At 53.6% G+C, this 11,698-nt stretch overlaps 1 protein-coding gene across 2 annotated transcripts in view; it reads left to right on the top strand.

Annotated features, from left to right (window-relative positions):
• The window catches only part of TSPAN18 (tetraspanin 18), a 184,641-nt gene that overhangs the window by 2,552 nt on the left and 170,391 nt on the right, over positions 1 to 11,698 (top strand). The gene's annotated exons all lie outside the window — the stretch shown is intronic.

Below are 11,698 nucleotides of genomic sequence, written 5' to 3'. Positions count from 1 at the left end.
CAGCAAAATTGTAAGTCTTGGAAATCTGGTCTCCTTATCTCCCGGTCCCTAAATCCATTCAAACACTGCACCTCGGGACCTCTTTACCCAACCCGAGGCTGAAATGGCAGTCTATCAGGGCATTTTCTAGAAGCAGAAGTTCATCTGGAGTTGGAGGCAGGATACTTTGGGTCATCGAGGAAGTAAGTAGTCCCTCCACCTTTAAGAAAATTCCATGTCGGCCTGGAAAGAGCTACTGAGTATACTGAATGAGGTTTTAATGGTCTGAGGGTGGGCTGGAACACGGGGCGCTGGGAAGGGACAGGTGGGGAAGGGGGTGTCGAGGCAAGGGATGATGTCCCCCTGTGGGAGGGAGTAAGAAAGCGAGGAAGCAGCAAGGTTTGGGATCTCGGAGGGGGGCTGCTTTGAAATCCAACTTTTCTAGATCATCAGTGCTACTTTGGGCGAGTCACTTTCCCTCTCGAATGTGCTTTCCCGGTCTGTGAAATGAACGTGTGGGCCCAGGAGGCTCTGGGCTGGCTTACAGCTTAAAGGCAGGAGGGTGTAACCTTTTAGGGCAGAAGGCAGCTCATTGCCTTGCCTCCAGTCCAGTGGAGGGCATCTCTCCTGCTGTCTTGCCCCAGCCCTCCTCTCCCCTGCACGACACAACGAACCAGGCTCCCATCCTCCATCAGATTGCTGTTTTGGACAGAGAAGGTAATGCCAGTGACCTGTGCCTGCTGGGAGCCCCGAGTCTATCTGAGAGCTCACGTGTTGCCATTCTCCGGATGCTTGTCCAGCCCTCACTCCCCTTCCCTGAGAAGAGCAAATGTTGGTGGCTGGGCCGCCCCTTTTAGGGACCCCTCTTTCCAGAGGGCTTGCTCTTCTGGCCTATTTCATTAGTCAAGAGAAGGAAAATCAGGAACATTTGTTCGTGCTCAGCTGGTACACAGCGAAGGGAGGGGGCCTTGGAAACCAGCACTCTGGTCCCCCGGAGCAGATGATCGGTCGATCGAGTATTTCTGCAACCTGATCCCATTAGGCAAACCTGCCAGCTTGGGCTCCTCCTGCTGTACGAGCTGGCATCTTGGACCCAAATCCGGCGGGGGTGTGCAGATAATGAACGTCTTTTTAAAAAGAGAGAAAGGGATGGAGAGCCCCCATGTGCGCAGCTGGCGAAGTACGTCTTTCCCGTCCGCACTTATTTTCAGGTCAGCCCTGGCCCCTCGTCCGCTCCCAAGGTTGCTGGTGTAATTAGTGAATCGAACAACTCAGAGATGCGCAAAAAAACGTGTTCCCTGGTTGTGTGCACGCGGGCAGGTGCTGAGAGGCAACAGGGTGGTGTGGAAAGGTCACTGAACTGTAACTAGAGAGACTTGTGTTTGAGCCCTGATTCTGTTGCAAATGGAGCTGTGTGACCTCAGCGAGTCACTGCCCCTCTCTGAGCCTGTGTTGCCATCTCTTCAGAGGTAGCATTGCGTGGTGGTTGGGCTGCCCGGGTTTGAATGTTGGCTTTCTCCTAGTGATCAGCTGTGTGACCGTAGGCCGTTCAACCTTTGGTGCCTCAGTTTCCTGATCTGCAAAATGGGACTACTAATATCTCATCAGATTGTTGTGACGAGGCAATGAGATAAAACGTGTAGGAGACTTAGGACCGTGCCCTGCATGTGGTCACTGCTCAACAAATGTTCCCTGTCATCACTGTCCTTATGTGAAAGGGGAGGGGACAATGTTGATTCTTTCCAGCTCTGATATTCTGTGGCTTGGTGTATGTGTGTGTGTGTGTGAGAGAGAGAGAGTGTGTTCCGTCCCCATGGCAGGAAGCCCAGTTTGACGTCACTGAAAATATCCTGGTTTCTGGCACTTGAGGGATGATATTTCATCAGCTAGAATTTGCCCATCCCTTCCCTTCCATCCTTTGTTTCCCGCCCTCAGCCATAGTATGAAGACCATATGTGCAGATAATGAGTTTAAGCTGATAAACAACTCCCAGATTCACCCAAATCAAAGGCCATCTTGCTAGGAGACACTTTTGAATGTACAATAAATAATCTGGGCTTCTCTGCTATGTTGCATTAGGTCTGGCTGACCCTTCCCTCTTTGGATTCTGCCCCTTGGTCTGCTGTGGTGACACAGACCGGGCCGGGTGTGTGTCCCGGGCTTAATTAGCAGCCCTGGCGGGGGCAGCCTCCTCCACACGCCCCCTCGCCCCCTCCAGCGAAGCTGGTGCTCTGAGCCACCCCAGGGATGGTCTTCGTGGTGGCACACATTTTGGGAGAGACAACGCTTCGTCTCACCTCCACCCATGAGGTTGGGTTAGATATTGTCCCCGTTGTACAGATTACAAAGCAAGGCTCAGAAAAACCGAATGAGCAGGTGGTCGTGCTGAGATGTGAACCTACGTCGATCTGATTGCCCATCCAGCGCTCCGAACCACGGTGTGATACTTCGTCTTGTATCAGAACCTCCTGTGAGCTCCAAAGCCCCAGGAAAGCTACCTTTAAGATTCCTTCAGGCCCTCTCCTCCCTGCGTTTGCCCATCTTCCAGGCTCAGTGCCTTATGCGATTCCCTCTTTTCATCCTGTGTGGATTTCCCAACCAATCTAGGGACAGTGAGGGGGAGAAGCTTTGGGGGACAACTGCTGCTTACAAGAGGGCGATGACCTTACTAAGCAACAAAAGGTTCCTGGAAGAGGATGCGCGTTGGAGTCACAGATGTGAGTTTGAACCTTGCTTCTGACGCTTCCTGGCTCTATGGCTTTGGTTTCCTTATCTGTGAGAAGCAGCAGAGTAGGGACAATAACACCATTGAGCTAAGTATCAGCGGCTATAGCACAGGTACGATGCCAGACTCAGTGGCCTGACCCTGCAGGTGTAATTCCCTCTCATGTGCCTTGTGTGGCGCGGATCTCGGCTCCATGCGCTTACCCAGGCACCCAGGCTGATGGTGACTCCACTGTCTCTGTAGCCGCACCTTCTGGAATCTCTCGCATCCGTAGTTACTGCCCAGGGGAGGAGAGAAGTGGGAAAGGCACGCTGACGCCCAACTGCCTCAGCCAGAAGGTGACCCGTGTCACCTGTCGCGTGGCCCCGAACCAGCTGCAAGGGAGGCTCCGGATGCCAGCAAGTGGCCGGATATCGGCCGAGCACTAACTCCACATTCACGCTTCCCGAGGAGAGTGCTTTGAGGATTGAGATGACGCGTTGAAGGCTTTTAACAGACACCTAGCATGTAGTTGGCCCTCAAAACACGGAAGCTTCCGTTCCCTCGTTCGCGCCGCTCTTTATAGATTACAGATCGTGTGCATGGAAATGATCACAGGGCAGATCACAGAGTGCCCAGGATCCGCTGGAGGGAGGTCACGCCCAGAGAGGCCAAGGGACTTGCAAGGGAGTGTTCGGCAAGGGCACCAGGCTGGGGCCTTGATCTTTAATCAGCCCTGTGCTCCCATGGCCTCCTTCAGCTTACTGAAATCTCCTGCCCTGAGAACTCCTTCCAGGATCTTCCAGAACCTACCTTTGCTCCTGTCTCCTCCTCCCCTATGCTAATGGGGTGGGGTGGGGTGGAGTGGGGTGGGGTAGGGGGGCAAGACTGCAGGAACTATCTGGACGCTGAGGGAGAAGTGGCAGGGGGGCTTGAGGTGAGAGAAGTCATTGTTCTAGATATTCGTGGCGACGGCTGTAGACGTTTGGTCCCCGTATTGCTTTGGGAAGGCTGTGTAGGCAAGCTTTGAAGTCCCCCTTGACCGCCTCCCCCCCAACCCCCCGCCACCGCGTCCCCCATGGCACACAGGGTTACCTGTGGTTCCTGTCCCACCCGTGCTGGTCCTCTCGCTCCTTGTGGGATTGGGCAGGGAACGAGAGGGGGCTTCCAGCCCTGATTTTCTGCCAGCAGGAAGATGGCCAGACCCAGGTTTGAATCCTGCCTCTTCCACTTCGTGCTTCTTTATTTTTTCTGAGCCTCCATTTTTCTCCTCTGCAACACGGGCAGTATTTGAGAAGCCGCAAGCTAACCAGGCCGTGGCACGTAGTAGGGGGTCAACATGTTTGCATCTCTCTGATCTCCCGCTTGCGTGAGAAGGAAGAGTTGCCTTCGGCCAAGGGTCAGCACCTGAGGAGAGGCTAGAGGCCGGCCCAGCACCCCGGCCCGTGACCCCCCACTCCGGGATGTGCGGGCGCTGGGCTCCCACCCCCGGCGGCCTCAGCCTCTGCTCTCGTGTTGAACTAACACGGCTTCCATTGGAAATGGGAGAAGAATTTGGAGCTCTGGCCCTTGGACTTGGGCCCGTCTTTTGGAGACCAATTGCCTCGTGGGCGCCGGGTCTGGGGTGCCGCGGAGAGCCCCCTCCCGTGCTGCTGTCTCTCGGGCTGGGACGGATTGTGGCGCTCTCCCCGGCGGTGCTGTTCTCCCTGGCGGTGAACCTCAGCCTCCTGGGGAGCAGCCCCCCCCCACCACCACCTGGTGCCTGACATTTAGGGCCCCCTCCAGCAGAGCAGGCTCGGGCGCTCATGTGGGTTTTAGCCCGCAGGGGAATGAAGCACTTCTCCAGCCAAGACGTAAACACCTCCAGAATAATGGGGCTTAACTGTCCCCCTCAAAGGAATAGCTTTTGGGTGGGAAGAGAGTGGCTCCTCCAGACGGGATTCTGAGGGGGCCCGAGGACCCCCCGCCCCCGCAAGACACAGCGGAAACTTGCATCTGGGGGCTGAGGAGCGTGGCCTTCCGCCAAAGCAGCCACCAAGATGCTAGGGAGGCAGGCTGACCCCTGAGAGGCACTGGCAGGCATGAAGGCCACTTGGGCCTGGGAGTTGGGCTTTGCGAGGTTCCCCCCTCCCCCCCCCCGACACCTCATTAGCTCCCGTCCCTTGGCCTAGCGTCGACAGCCTCTCACCTGGGACACTTGGAGCAGGGCCTTGGACCAGCTCGGGAGTCCCGAGAGGCAGCTGGTTTCCTGGGGCTCCCGTGACAGGGTACCACAGATGGGAGCTTGAAGCAAACAGACAATTTATTCTCTCACAGCTCTGGGGGCTATAAGCCCCAAATTAAGGTATTGGCAGGGCTCTAGGGGGAGGGTCCTTTCTTGTTCCTACTTAGGTTCTGGTGGCTGTTGGCAATCTTTGGTGTCCCGTGGCTTATGGACACATCACCCAGTATGTCCCTGTCATCACGCAGTGTCCTCCTGTGCCTATCCTTTCTCTCCTTCTGAGGACACCGGCCATATTGGATTAGGGTCTAATGACCTCATCCTGACTTATTCACATCTGGAAAGACCCTATATTTCTGAATAAGGACGAATAAGGACTCATGTGCAGGTACCAGGGGTTAGGAACGTTATCTATTTTTCGGGTACCCCATCCACCCCATAATAGGTGGGTCCTACTATTGCCCCATTTGACAACCAAGAAAACCAACACAAAGAGGTTAAATAATTTGCCAAGGTTCCCACAACTATCCAACTGGCGAGCAGTTGGTAAATTGAGCTCGGTACTCAGCTCGGTATTTCAGCTTTCTTATCAATAAGGTGGGGATTTATAGCCGCCTCGCAGCCTAGTGGTGAGCACAGAGGAGGTCAGTGTTTGCATTAAAACACACTTTATTGGCAGACAAGCACCTGCCAGATGCCGTTGTCCGTTTGTCCTCCCTCCCTCCCTCCCTCCGGACAGGCCTGGAGGGGTGCCGGGTGTTCAGTCTGGACTCAAGGAACAGGGACGTATATCAATTGTAACCAGTCGCAGGCAGAATGTTTTCTAGAAAAAATGATTCGAAGTGGCTGAATGAGAAGCACCATCTATGTTCTTGCAGCCCACCTTTCTGGAGTTGCCTGTCTTTTCCAGGCCCTTCCAGGTTAAGAATATCTCGCGGAGATGAATTGTTCCCGCTTGGTATTTATCCTGGGCTCACTGGCAGCACCGGAAATCACTGTGACTTCTGCAAGCTGGGCTGTTCTCCCCAGGGGCAATGTCTGGGCATCTCTGCCTGAGGAGGGGGCCTGGGTGGGGGGTGGGGGGCGATGAGCGGACAGCTTTCTGCTCTGGAGCTGGTCCCACAGGAGCCCCAGAGGGTTTGGGGGCTCAGCTGATGTGGTCGAGGGTTCAGAGATGAAGCCTGTCCCTGTACAATGAAGGCAGAGGAAGCAACACCCCACCAAAGGTTCGGAGTACAGCTTCTGAACATAAGGGCCTGGGTTCAAATCCCAGTTCAGCCACGTGCCATGGCCTTTGACAAATTCCTTGACTTCTCTGTGCCACCATTGTACCGCGTAGAGTGTTATGAAGATGAGACTAAAATGCATGAAGTGTATCTCCTAGGATTGAATGTGACACTTGAACAGTATTCAGTGAATGTTAGGATTATTCTCATTATTTTATCATTGGTTTCCATCAGTGGAATAAAGGCAGAGGCCCCATAGAGTGTAGCTCGGTGCCTGGGGTTGAATAGATGCTCAGGATGTACATGCTGAATGAATGAGTGAATGATCACATCCTTCCTTGCAATGCACTGAGGCCTCTAGCCATAAGCCCCTCTTATGTGGGAGCACTGGGGGTGCCATGAGAATAAACCCAGTGAAGGGTCTTAGCTGCCAAGAAAAACTCAGGAAGGACATTTCTACCTGGGAGCAGGGGCAGCACAGCCCTCCTCATGGAGCTAGCACAAGTTAAGGCTTGGAGCATGCGGAAAGGGCAGGGCAGGGGAGCCTAGGAGGTTGTGGTCACCCCACGCTGTGTGATGGCCTGGTGGGGAGAGCCACATTTACGGTGTCAGGTGTTCCCATGGCCAGTGGACACACTGCCCCACTTCGCCATGTCCTCCCACCGCCCCTACCAAGCCAGTCCACCAGGACCTTTTTGCCAAGTAAACTCTTACTTCTTTGTTTTTATTTTATTTCTTTAACGTTTATTCATCTTTGAGAGACAGAGAGAGACAGAGCATGAGCAGGGAAGGGGCAGAGAGAGGGAGACACAGAATCTGAAGCAGGCTCCAGCCCCCGAGCCGTCAGCACAGAGCCCGACGCGGGGCTCGAACCCGCGAACCGCGAGATCGTGACCTGAGCCGAAGTCGGACGCTCAACCGACTGAGCCACCCAGGCGTCCCCCTCCAGTAAAGTCTACTTCTGACATGGGTCTCGAACTCACCACCCCGACATCAGGAATCAAATGTTCTACCAACTGAGCCAGCCAGGCACCCCTCCTTCAGGACTTTTACCGAACAGGTGCACCTCACTCGAGGCAGCCGGATCTATGAAAATGCCAGCTGGATCACAGGCCCCTCATTCAATTTACAGACAAATTAGCTCTCAGATTCCCATTGCTCCCTACTGCCTTAAAAATAAAACTCAATTTACGGAAGCCCGACTTCCACACTTTGTTAGGACAAACATCTGTTGTGTAATGTGATCATCTTAGCCACCTTGCTCATGCCCCTCCAGTGGATTCTCAATTGTGTTCAAAGGCTTTCTCACAGCCCTTGCTGCCTCGCTTCCTTTCCTTGTGCCCACTGGCACAGGGCTGCTCTTTATGTACCGCCACCCACCCCATCCCCCCCCACCCGCCATTGCTCAACGCTGCATCCCAGACACCTGGCCCCCGCCTGGGAACCTGGCAGGCGCTGAGGGGGTGCCTCCCTCCATGGCCTCCTCTGCAATCAGTCTCTTCCAGGTTGTTTTGGATGATGGGCACAGCTAACGTGTACGGATCACGTGCAGTGTGCCAGGCCCTTACGGGTCTGATCTCATCCAATAGAATAAGGGTTTACAGTCCCAGCTCTACCACTTACTAACTCTGCAGCCTTGGGGCACATAACTCAGCCTCTCTGTGCCTCATTTTCTCATCCGTAAAATGGGACCAAAAGTAACACCTAATTTATTGAGTTGTTGTGAGGACGAAATAAATTGATTCGTGTCAAACTTATTTTCTTACAGTTTTGGAGAGGCTAGAAGTTCACGACCCAGGAGTCAGCACGTTTGATGAGTTCTGAGGTCTCTCTCCTTGGCTTGCAGATGGCTGCCTACTTGGGTCCTCGGGTGGCCTTTCTCTGCGCATATGCACCTGCCGTCTCCTGGGTGTCCAAATCTCCCCTTCTCCCTAAGGGCACTAGTCAGATTGGATTAGGACCCACGGCGACAGCCTTATTTTAACTTCATTACCACTTTAAAGACCCCCCCCCCCCATCTCCAAATACAATCACGGTCAGAGGTATTGGGGGTTAGGGCCTCTACACATGAATTTGGGAGGGAACACGGTTTAGCCCATAATACCTTTTAATTCAGTACTAGGATTGTCCCCATTTTTGTGGCTGAGGAAACTGGGGCACTGAGAGGTTAAGTCACTTGCCCAAGGTCCCACAGCTGGTAAGCAGGGGTATAGAAGTGCAAACCCAGGTGGTCTGAACCTCAAGCCTCCCCTCAAGCGTTAGTGGGTCTGTCTACTGGCCGTGCTCCTCTGTGGGACACTGGGGTCTCCCCTGCTGGAACCAGCTTGTGTCTCCACAGCCCGAACGGGGAGAAAACCAGGATCCAGGGGTCTCAGAGGCCTCTCTCTTGGCCCTTGGTGCCTTCCAGCCCCGATCGCTTGTCCAGTGGCCACTGCCAACCCTATGAGGGGATCGGGACGTTTCATCCTGCACCGGGGCTAAGAAGGAGGCCGAGGCCACGGTGGGGCGTGAAGGAAGTAAGCAGGTCTCAGGAAGTGAGGGCGATGATCACTTCCAGGGTTTTCGCTCCTCCATAGTTCATGTATTTGATTTTCTAGGAGTTCTCAGAAGCTCTTTGAAAATAGTCATGTTTTACTGGTGAAAGACTGGGAAAAAAAAAATCAGAGTAAACATAATAAGAGAATAAGGGAACTACAATAAAAGTATATTCGATGGAAAGTAACTCTCAGGCTTAATCCAGTCTCCTCACCGAGGGACAACCAAAGTCACCAGCCTCTTGCCTCTCTCGAATTGTCCTCGAGGTAAATGAGCACATCTGTGTGCACGGCACCCTTCATTTTATGGTCCCGGTGGGGTTCTGTCCCTGATGCTCTGCGTCCTGCGTGTTTCCACTTGTTCTGTATCAGTGCGTGCACTTCTGCCTTGTTTTAGCTGGGTGTCCCTGAGCAAAGATTTGGGTGCAGTTCGTTTATGGGTGTATGAGGCTGGTCCCAGAAAGGGGAGGGGGCAGGGAGGGGAGGAGAGCTAATAAAAAAATGTACTGAGTAGCCTACTGCTGTGGGCAACCGGGGACCCTGCCAGTGACTGGGGGGGAGCACGCTCAGAATCATCCCAGTGAGTGGTCACCAGCTTCTGTTCTCTCATTGGTTGAGGGTTCCTCCTAGAACATCGGCGTCTGGATATTTCCAGCCTGCCTTCAGGCCAAGAGAGAGAAGGGGGTGCTTGAGGAGGGCCACCAGAGTGAACAGAACCGTCCCCTGAAGCTGTAGTGAGTCTCCAGGCTGGACCTTGGGGGTATGGGAGAGGCGCAGCTCTCACTGTGAGGGATGTCTTGGGTTCCACTGCATGGGCCGCCATGAATGTTTTTGCCTGATTCCCCACTGATGAACTGAAACGGTCCTCTCGCACCCCCCCCCCCCCCCTGCTTTCCTGACACCCTACCAAGCAGACAGTCTGTTGAGAACACCTGTTGCAGAGTGGCCAGCTGGGTCAATGGCTGTCTTCTCTCTCCCATAGTTGCTTGGCCCTCTCTGGCCTCTTTCTGCCTCCTGCCCACCCTCACTTGGTCCTCACAGATGTCACTGTGACCCTTTCATCTTACAGGGTCCAGGAGGCCAGGCTAGGCGGGGTCTGTGGAAGAGCCCTGGGCCCTTCGGACGGGACCTATAGGAGAGAGGCCAGCAGGTCATGACAGAGGGTGACCTCCACCTTCCGCCAGGGTTGGATGAGGCCATCCGTGGCAGATCAAAGGGCTTTTTGTTGTTGTTGTATTTTCTTTTCCAGTGGCTTCTTGCTGGGGAAGTGGGAGCCCGCTGCCTGCTGGCTCTTCCAGGGGCTAGATGAGCTGGAGGTCTCACTTCAGAGGGGCTAGAGCTGGGGCCACGGGTGGGAGCTGCCCAGGGCTCTTCCCCCGCCCCCCCCCCCCCCCCCCCCCCCCCGCCCAGAGCCCAGAGAGGGACACTGGGGGCCAAGTTCAGAGTCTGATGCATCTCAGGAGATGCATTGCCACGGAACCGGCATGCAGGTTCAGGGCACCAGGAACCTGGACTGAAGCCCAACCACCCATCCCCACTGTCCCCCAACGGGAGAGACCAGGAGAGCACTGGACTGGAAGTCCAGAGTCAGAGTCTGGGGTCTAGTCCTACTTTGGCTCTGACTGGCTCTCCTCCCACCGCGGACTCCTGACATCCCATCCACATTCTGGTGTGGGTGCTGCTTTATTTTTGGGTCTCCTTCTGACTCTACGTCCTCCCCTCAGAGTCTCCAGTGGGGAATATGACCAAAAGCCTCGAATCCCCTGGAGAAAAGCACTCAGGAAGCCGAGGCGTGGTTGTTGATAGAAGCGGGGTGTTGTTTAAATAAATGAAGAGTGCAAGAGGAAAATCCATCGGCATTCTTTTCAGCAGCTGGGATGATATGCATAACATTTCCTTCCCTTCATTTGATAATTCTTCCTTCTCCAAGTAGTTGGAAGAAAGAAAGTGTCTGACGATTTGCTAAACAATGAGCTCCAATAAAAATATTCTTTTAAAAAGGTGGTTGCTATGTAATTGAATTGAAATGATGGGCAATTTTTGTTTCTAAATAGCCCAACCCCTCGCAAAGGTCTACTCAAACCTGTTTGAGAGGTACACGTGTGTGCAAAGAGAGAAAGAGCTCCCTGACAGAACGTCTTTGGCAAAACAATAATAATGCTAATAATATATTTGAAGGTGTGTGCGTGAGTTCATGCATGTCTTTTGGGTCTAAATGTACGGGATTAAAATTAACCACTGTTTTGGAAGGTAGGGTTCCAAAGGCAGCCGTAGCATCCACGTGGCATTTGAACGGGAGCGGTGCGGAAGTGGCTTTCGGGTCCCGTAGATCTGAGTTCAAATCCTGGCTGTCGGCAGCTACGTGATCTTTGGCAAGCTGTTTGGCTTGTTTGTTTTTTGGATTTCCTTTATTCTTATTCTTCTTATTTTTATCCTAACTGAGCCTCTGTTTTGTCATCTGGAAAACAAGGACAGCACAGGCCGGATCAGGTGCTTCGCCTGGTGCCGGGTGTGGGGCGATCTGCCAGCTGGGTTTTCTTCCCTTCTCTTGTCTCTCCAGAAGCACAGCAGAATTTTTCCAAGTACGCACACTTCAAACGCTGTCATCCGAGGCCCAGCAAACCCCCATTTCATGGAAGGGAAGCCCGAGGGGCAGACATTATGGAATTGCCTAGATTTCCCAGGGGGCGGAGGAGGATATGAGAGACTGGAGGGTTTGTCTGCACCTTCCCTCGAGGCCTGGCCTTTCCCAAGCAAAGGGGGGTGTGGCGGTGAGGTCTGCAGAATGCAGAAAGTAGGCGTTCCTTCCTGCCTTCTGTCTTTTCTTGTCTGTGCACTGGAATTTTACTGAAGAGTTGAGACGGAGGGTAGGTAGCCACTTGGGCAGCTCTGAACAACAGAAACTCTAATAGGTCTTCCTCTTCTTTTTTTTAAGTTCATTTATTTACTCATTTATTTGGAGAGAGAAAGAGCACAAACAGGGGAGGGGCAGAGAGAGAGAGGGAAAGAGAGAATCCCCAGTAGGCTCTGTGCT

This window comes from Puma concolor, chromosome D1 (assembly GCF_028749965.1).
Source record: "Puma concolor isolate L17-30 chromosome D1, mPumCon1.1.hap2, whole genome shotgun sequence".
Classification (NCBI taxonomy): domain Eukaryota; kingdom Metazoa; phylum Chordata; class Mammalia; order Carnivora; family Felidae; genus Puma; species Puma concolor.
The sequence above is the reverse complement of the archived record's forward strand: the minus strand, read 5'-3'. Positions and strand labels throughout refer to the sequence as shown.